This window comes from Vicia villosa, unplaced genomic scaffold, assembly GCF_029867415.1.
Source record: "Vicia villosa cultivar HV-30 ecotype Madison, WI unplaced genomic scaffold, Vvil1.0 ctg.000955F_1_1_2_unsc, whole genome shotgun sequence".
NCBI lineage: Eukaryota > Viridiplantae > Streptophyta > Magnoliopsida > Fabales > Fabaceae > Vicia > Vicia villosa.
Genome location: NW_026705428.1, coordinates 41,617 through 50,001, shown reverse-complemented (window position 1 = coordinate 50,001; position 8,385 = coordinate 41,617). Strand labels below are relative to the sequence as shown.

Here is an 8,385-nt window from a genome sequence, read left to right as displayed (position 1 = left end):
ATATGTTATACGGGAGAGTTGCGATTAATAGAGACCCAACTTCTAAAAAGCTGGTTTTTTTCAAACGTACTGTCATAAACGGTGACGCTACCAACAGTTGGATTCCTTTTAATCCTACTGATAAAGGAAATGTTTCGATGGCTAATGACTCTACCGTAACCGCGAACAGATATGTGCAAAGAACTGTAACGGATTTGGCGCTGACATTGGCTAATAAGATGCTTGTTAGTGAGATTGGAAGTTCAACCGTGGGGGCTGCACAATTAGGCTCTTCTTCTTCTACTATGCAGGTGCTTAACAACAACAACGTCACCCCTCCGAGCTTCAGAATCCGTGACGCGTCCAAAGAGCTGCCAAGCGGAAAATTTAAAGTGTTTGAAAATAAGATATTTCTGGATTCAGTTGATTGCAACACAGCTGCTGCAGCATCCACTTTGCTTTTGACAGATGGCCAGGTCCCCAACACATCTAATCAGTCCGGTTTGCAGGCCAAAACCAGTCTATTTGTTCCGGATGCTATGACTGACTTTGTGCTGACTCCCGTTAGTATCGGAGCTGCTGAACCGATCAAACCTATTGGAAATGCAAAGAAGATTGGGTATAACAATGGACTCGAGTCTTCATGGAATCATGGAAATGTTATTATTGTGCTGGATTCAAAAAAGGCTGGCCCAATAATTCGAGATGTTGCGAATATCTCTTCTGCTAACAATTTTATGGCGGATATGGAGCAAGCTAAAATAGTTCAATCCTTTACTGGCAAAAGCAAGATAGCAGCCACAAAAGCATCTATGAAAAATCAGGCCCGTCGCAAACCGCACTTAAAAGGATCCATACTGTTAGAATTGGAGATGCAACAGGACGGAGACATGAATCCTGTGAAGAAGAGATGTCGCAAGGATGAAGCTACTATGGATGCACCGAATGAACAAGCCAACACTGATTCTGCTACAGCGATCGATCTAATGCTCGAAGATACTATTCTAGACAAAGAGGCTAATGGAACTGACAACTTCATTCAGCATATTACTGATCTTGTCGTCACACCCAGAGCTGCTGGAAATGGCATCCCCAAGCAGCATTTTCCTTCTTCTGATGTTAAATTACCAGTGGCGGGCGCTGCTCAGCAGGCCTGCCAAGAAAAATGAATGTATTAAGTTGGAACTGCCAGGGTCTAGGTAACCCGAGTGTAGTTCCGAACCTCAAATACCTCGTCCGAAGATATAAACCGGATGTTTTATTTCTGTTTGAAACAATAAGTTATTCTAATAAAGTTGAGGATTTACGTTACGCGTTGAGTTTTGATTCTTGTTTTACGGTCAATCGCATTGGTCGAAGTGGTGGCATAGCTGTGTTTTGGCGTGCATCCAAAAAGTGTTCTATCCAAAATTATTCTAATAATCATATCGATATGCTAGTTGAAGATCCGATAAATGGTAGTTGGAGACTCACAGGTTTTTATGGGTTACCCGAGAGTACGCGTAGACGAGAATCTTGGAATTTAATTCGCAACCTTGCTGACAGTTCCGATTTACCTCGGTGCATAATTGGAGATTTCAATGACATTCTTTCTTCTGCTGAAAAAAAAGGGCCGAACCGATAGACCCAATTGGCTTATTGCTGGGATTAGACAGGCTGTCCAAGATACCGGACTGACGGATGTTCCGCTGGAAGGTTATTCCTTTACTTGGTTCAAGAGCTTAGGAACGGAAAGGGCTGTTGAAGAAAGACTTGACAGAGCCATGATAAATCTGGACTGGAGTATCCTTTTTCCGAATGTGAAGCTAGAATGTTTGACAGCAGCTTCTTCCGACCATTATCCGCTCCTTCTCAGGTGTGACTCTCTCTCGGTTCAGTATTCTGTGCGCAGAGGGTTCAAATTTGAAAACGCGTGGCTCACAGAACCGGGTTTCAAAGAATTCGTGTGTGAGCAATGTCTCACTTGTGATCATGAAGACATTATTATGAAACAACATGTGTGTGGAGAAGAAATGTTAAAGTGGAGTCGACATAATTGGTGTCAAATTCGCAAGGAGATTGATAACACTTGTAAGAAGTTGGATACTACCAGACATAACACTTGTGACAGAAACTTCAATTATTTTGCAGCCCTTAAGAATCGCTTGAATTTGCTACTAGTGAAAGATGATTTATTCTGGAAGCAAAGAGCTAAAGCTCATTGGTACAAGGATGGTGATTTAAATACCCGCTTTTTCCACATCACTGCTACTGTTCGGAAGAAAGTTAATACGATTAAATCTCTAACAAAAGAAAATGGAGATGTCACTAATTCCACTTCAGGAATGTGTCAAGTGGCTCATGACTATTTTGTTGATCTATTCCAAGAGAAGCCTAGCTCTCGAGATCGGGTTCTACAAGCTATTGATAGTTCCATCACAGATGATGATAACGAGTTGTTGACAGAGGTGTTCACTATTGAAGAATTCAAAGATGCTATTTTCTACATGCAAGCGGACAAAAGTCCAGGACCTGACGGTTATAATCCGGGCTTTTATCATCAGTTCTGGGATACGTGTGGTACGGTATTTTCAACGCTGGTTGTGATTGGCTTGAAACTGGCATTTTTCCAGAAAGTCTTAATAAAACTAATATTACCCTCATTCCTAAAGGCGAAAACCAAACCTCGATGAAGGACTAGCGACCGATTGCTCTCTGCAACGTCCTTTACAAGGTGATAGCGAAGGTCCTTGCTAACAGACTCAAGAAAATATTAGGGAAGTGTGTCTCTAATAATCAGTCAGCTTTGGTTCCTGGAAGATCTATTTTAGATAATGCTATGGCAGCTATTGAAGTGGTTCATCATATGAAGACTAAAACCAGAGGCAAAGTTGGCGAGATAGCTCTTAAGCTAGATATCAGTAAAGCTTATGATAGGATTGATTGGGAGTATTTGAAGGATATTCTTATCACCATGGGATTTTGTCAGAAATGGATTAAGTGGATTATGCTTTGTGTTGAAACCGTTGAGTATTTTGTGATAGTTAATGGTAATACGGTTGGTCCGATTACTCCTGGCCGTGGGCTGAGGCAGGGGGACCCTCTCTCTCTGTATTTATTTATTCTTTGTGCAGAAGGTCTCTCGGCTCTTATCAGAAAAGAAGAAAATAGAGGTGATACTCATGGTATTAAAATCTGTAGGAATGCTCCTATTATCTCTCACCATCTGTTCGCCGATGACTATTTTCTATTCTTCAGAGCTACTAATGAAGAAGCTAATATTATGAAGGATATTCTTACTACGTATGAGGAGGCTTTTGGTCAAGCTATCAACTTCCAGAAATCAGAGTTCTTTTGCAGTAGGAATGTTGATCCAGATACTAGGAATTTGCTGACCACCTCTTTAGGAGTTCAACAAGTGCTAGGCATTGGTAAGTACCTTGGTGTCCCCTCTATGGTTGGTAGAAGTAGGAGAGCAACCTTCAAGTTTATTAAAGATAGAATCTGGAAGAAAATTAATTCCTGGAGTAGTAGAAGTTTATCTCAAGCAGGGAGGGAAACCATGATTAAATCGGTGTTACAGTCTATTCCGACTTATATGATGAGCCTTTTTCTTCTCCCTTCTACTTTATTAGATGAGATTGAAAAGATGATGAATTTCTTTTGGTGGGGTAATAAAAGAGATAGAGCTAGAGGCATTCACTGGTTGTCGTGGGATCGCTTATCCATGCCAAAAGATGTTGGGGGTATGGGATTTAAGAATTGCAGTGCTTTCAATTATGCGATGCTAAGCAAGCAAGCTTGGAGAATTATGGCTAATCCTGATACTATTGTCTCTCGTCTTTACAAAGCCATGTATTTTCCTAATTCTGATTATATGAACTCTAATATTGGTCATAATCCCAGTTATGTATGGCGAAGTATTTGGAGTTCCAAATTTGTGATGAAGGGAGGTCTCAAATGGAGTATAGGATCAGGAGAGAATATTTCGCTTTGGAATCAAAATTGGATTTATGATGGTACTTCTCTAGAAAACCCGTGGCCACATAATTTGCTTGTGAGTAATCTCAAAGTCTCAGATTTGTTGATGCCACATGGTAAACAATGGAATCATGAATTGGTTCTGTCTTTAGTAGGTGAAGAGATTGCGCAAAAGGTGCAAAACACACCGCTCTTCATTTCGGTCCGTGATGACAAATTGCATTGGAGGTGTGAAAAAGATGGAAAATTCTCGGTTCGTAGTGCTTATTGTTATTGCATCAATGAAGCTATTGATACTTCTCATCTTAGAATTAATGAAAATTGGAATCTATTATGGAATATTAAAACTCTCCCGAGAGTGAAGAATTTTTTGTGGCGGCTATGTCGAGATTGTGTGCCTACTAGACGGAGACTTTTGGATAAAGGGATCTCTTGCCCAGCCACTTGTGTTGGTTGTAGTAATAATGATGAAAACTCCTACCATCTATTCCTCCAGTGTCCCAAGAGTATCGAGTGTTGGACTAAAGCGGGGCTATGGACTATGTTGCAACAATGTATCAGCAATGGAGGGACGTTCGCTTCTGTTATTTTTTCCTTTTTGCAGGTTTCAAATCATGACCATCAATCTTTGTTCTCCGTCATTCTCTGGAGCATTTGGAAAGGGAGAAATAATCATATTTGGAATTCCGCGGAAGAACCGACAGAGGTAATTTGTCAGCGAGCGGCTCAACTTTTGGCGGGATGGAAAAATGCTCAACAACATCGCCAAAACAGTGAGATTATCAATCCTCCATCAACTGTTACTAGGTGGTGCAAACCTTCTGTTGGTCGTCTCAAGTGTAATATTGATGCATCCTTCTCCCAGAATAAGGTAGGCATTGGTATCTGTATTAGAAATGATGCTGGCCAGTTTATTGCAGCACGAACATAATGGTTTTCCCCATGTACTGGAGTGGCTATAGGAGAATCTATAGGCCTTTTGTCAGCTATAAAGTGGCTTATTAATCTGGGCTTTGATAATATGGATTTTGAATTAGATGCAAAACAAGTTGTCGATAGTGTGATTTCTGTGAAGCCAAACGACTCGAACTTCGGAGCTATTGTCGATGATTGTAGAAGGTTAATTACTCTCTCTTTTAGGAAGTTTCATGTTAAGTTCGTTAGAAGACAAGCCAATGAGGCTGCTCATGCTCTTGCACGGGTGGCTCCATCCCTAGCTAGTTTTCACAATTTTACTGATATTCCAACATGTATCCAGAATATTATTATTAATGAAATGATATAGTTTTCTCTTGTCAAAAAAAATTGGTTTGAATTAGTTTAAATTATTTTGTTTTTATTATTTAATTTGTTTAAATTATTCTTAAATGAAGGTTTAAATGAAGTGTATAACTCTGTTGTAGTGTTGTGTTATTATATGTACTATTGATATTGTTGTATTAGGTTTGTAATGGACTTTTTAAAAATTTAATTTATTAAGTTGTGAATATATGATTATGTGTGACATATCTATGAAAACTAATTTCATATTATTAGTTTCTTTATTAAATGGTTCAACCGTAAGTTTAACCGTTGAACCAATTGAACCTTAAATCGAAAGTCTCACCGATTTGATCTCCGGTACGGTTTTTAAATCATTTCATCAAAATAATAAAAAAATTTAAAATGAAAATCATATCATGGAATCAAGTCCCATTCGTACTAAATGATCCTTAATATTCTTTGGGGGCATACCTTTAGTTAAAGGATCATCAATCATCAACTCTGTGCTAATGTGTTCGATGACAACTTTAATTTCTTTAACAAGTTCTCTTATAGCTAAATATTTGATGTCGATGTATTTACATCAAATTTCACTTTTGTTGTTCTTAGCCATAAAAACTGCAGCTGAGTTTTCATAATGCATTTTCAATAGCCTCAAAATAGAGTAAAAAACTCTAAGCCCATATATGAAACTTAACCACACACCATGTGAGGTAGCCTTAAAACAAGAAACAAACTCAGCTTCCATAGTGAAGTAGCAGCCAAGGTTTGCTTTGTACTTCTCCAAGATACAACTCCACTAGCTAGCATAATAACATATCCCTATGTTGATTTTCAAGTATAAATGCAACCAACATAGTTTGAATTGGAGTAGCCAGTTACTTCCAAATTATATATTTGTTTGTACACAAGCATGCAAATTTCTGTTTCTTGAAGATATCCCATCACCTTCTTTGTAGCTTTCTAGGAGTCAACACCTTAATTACTCTAATATATTCCAAAACTCCAACGGCATATGCAATGTCAAGTCTAGTTCAAACCTGAGCATACATAAGACTTCCTACACCTAAAGCATATGAGTTATTCTTCACGTGTTCCCGTTCAAAATCATTTTATGGCCATTGACTTAATTCAAATCTATCACCATTTAGGATAAGAGTCATACTCGGTGAACGATTTTTCATATTAAATCTCTTAAGAACTTTATTAATATAGGCCCCCTTAGGATAAACCCTAAATGCCTTAGTTTCTATCTCTATGGATATTAATGATAATGACATAAGATGCCTCTCCCATTTCCTTTATATAAAAGTTCCTTGAGAAGAATTGTTTCACCTCATATAACACACCCTTATCATTTGTCGCAAGTAAAACATCATCCACGTATAACACAAGAAAACATATATTGATCCCACTGAACTTAGGGTATATACATTGATCCATGACATTCTCTTCAAAACCAAATGATGTGATTACCTCATGAAATTTTAAATACCATTGGCGGGAAACTTGGTTCAATTCATAGATGGATTTATTAAGCTTACAAACTAAGATTTCACCTTCACTAGAGGAAAATCCTTCGAGTTATTCCATGTAAACTTCTTCCTCTAGAGAAACATTTAGGAATGTTGTTCTCACATCTATTTGATGTAACTCCTTGGTGCTTTTAGGCCTTGGGTTGATTTTTGACTTTGGCACACTACTTTTGACACCATTTTTTCATCTTGTTTGCACTCCTTTCTTGAAAAATGCTAGAAGATCATACATTTTATTAGTAAAAATAACTTTAAAATGATGAGTAAATAATAAAACACTTATTTAGAGGGTTAATTCGAGTTTTCTAATTATTCATCCTCTAAAGAGAGTACTATCTTAAGTATCAAGTAATCTTGATAAAGCCTCCCCCTTTCGAGCGAATGGAAACATGCTAGCGTACGTCATTCTCTAGGAATCGTTGGATATGAGAGTTGGTTAAAAACGAGAGATAAATAGATATAAGAAAAATTTATCTTCTCAACTTTCTAATTGGCCAGATGATCATCACAAATCATAAATGCTAAGACCATCTTCAACTAACATTTTCTTTGATCATGACCGTTGATATACACCATCCCCGAACATTCTTGGATCATAAGCATCATTATAACCAAATCTTCATTTAATATGCACTACGACTTCATTGAACTACAAAGCCTCCTTGCAATACTCACTAGGTTTTCACCTTTGGTCATAAGAGGTCTAGGGTTACATTCTTTAGACAAAATTATTCTAGGTGTCCAAGTCTATTACACTGAGGGAATTTGTAAATTGGGTGATTCAATTTCATACTATTAAATCCTTTACTATGTGATCTACTGGATTTAACCCTAATCCTCTTATATTCAAGGACAACCTTTAATTTTATAGAATCAAATCAAGGCATTTTTCCCCTTAGTAAATTTACTTAGGGTTTCATGTAGATCTTTTCATATATTTTTTCACCGAGACACAAGTCTCATAATTATTAGGTTGGTTTCTAAGGTCATCCATTTCATACTTCAATGCTTCATTACTACTTTTTAAAGACTCAATATAGTCTTTAAGATCTAGGTTTCACTCTTTAATTTATCATTTTCTTCAATTAGCTTAGCGCTTAATTTAAACCATTACTTGTATGATAACTTTGTTATCTCACCGTCGTCTTCTTCATGAAAAGCTTTCAAGAAAATTTCATCTTCTTCATTGGAAGAAGATTACTCAAAGGTTCTATCAGAGGATGACTCTTTGAGATTTCTCCTAGATATTGAATCTCTAAATGTATTATTTTTTGAGACTTTTTCTCCTTTCTTCTTTCGAAGATTACATTAGATCATATTCATTCTTTATATTATTTTCTTAATGAAGTTTCTCCATTTGATGTTAAATCTTCTGAGGATCATTCAACCACTGAGGTTGTTCTTTCAAAAGAGATTATTGTAGTTGATTTTTATTCTTTTAGAGGAGTTCTTTGATAAATTTGTTAGAGATTATTTTATAATTGAGATCATGCCTTCATCCTTATTGGATTTTCCTAAAAATCATAACATTCCCATCTCTCGATTTAAGGATGGGATCAAGTTTTTTACTATAAATCTTAATTCTTAAATATTTGTTAGTTATGGAAGTTCTAATATTATTTCCAAAATTTATAAGGATTGAAATACC

General features: G+C 37.0%; 1 pseudogene; it reads left to right on the top strand.

Annotated features, from left to right (window-relative positions):
• The first annotated feature begins 1,559 nt into the window (after positions 1–1,559).
• On the top strand, positions 1,560–4,870 carry LOC131632524 (uncharacterized; annotated as a pseudogene).
• The last annotated feature ends 3,515 nt before the right edge of the window (positions 4,871–8,385 follow it).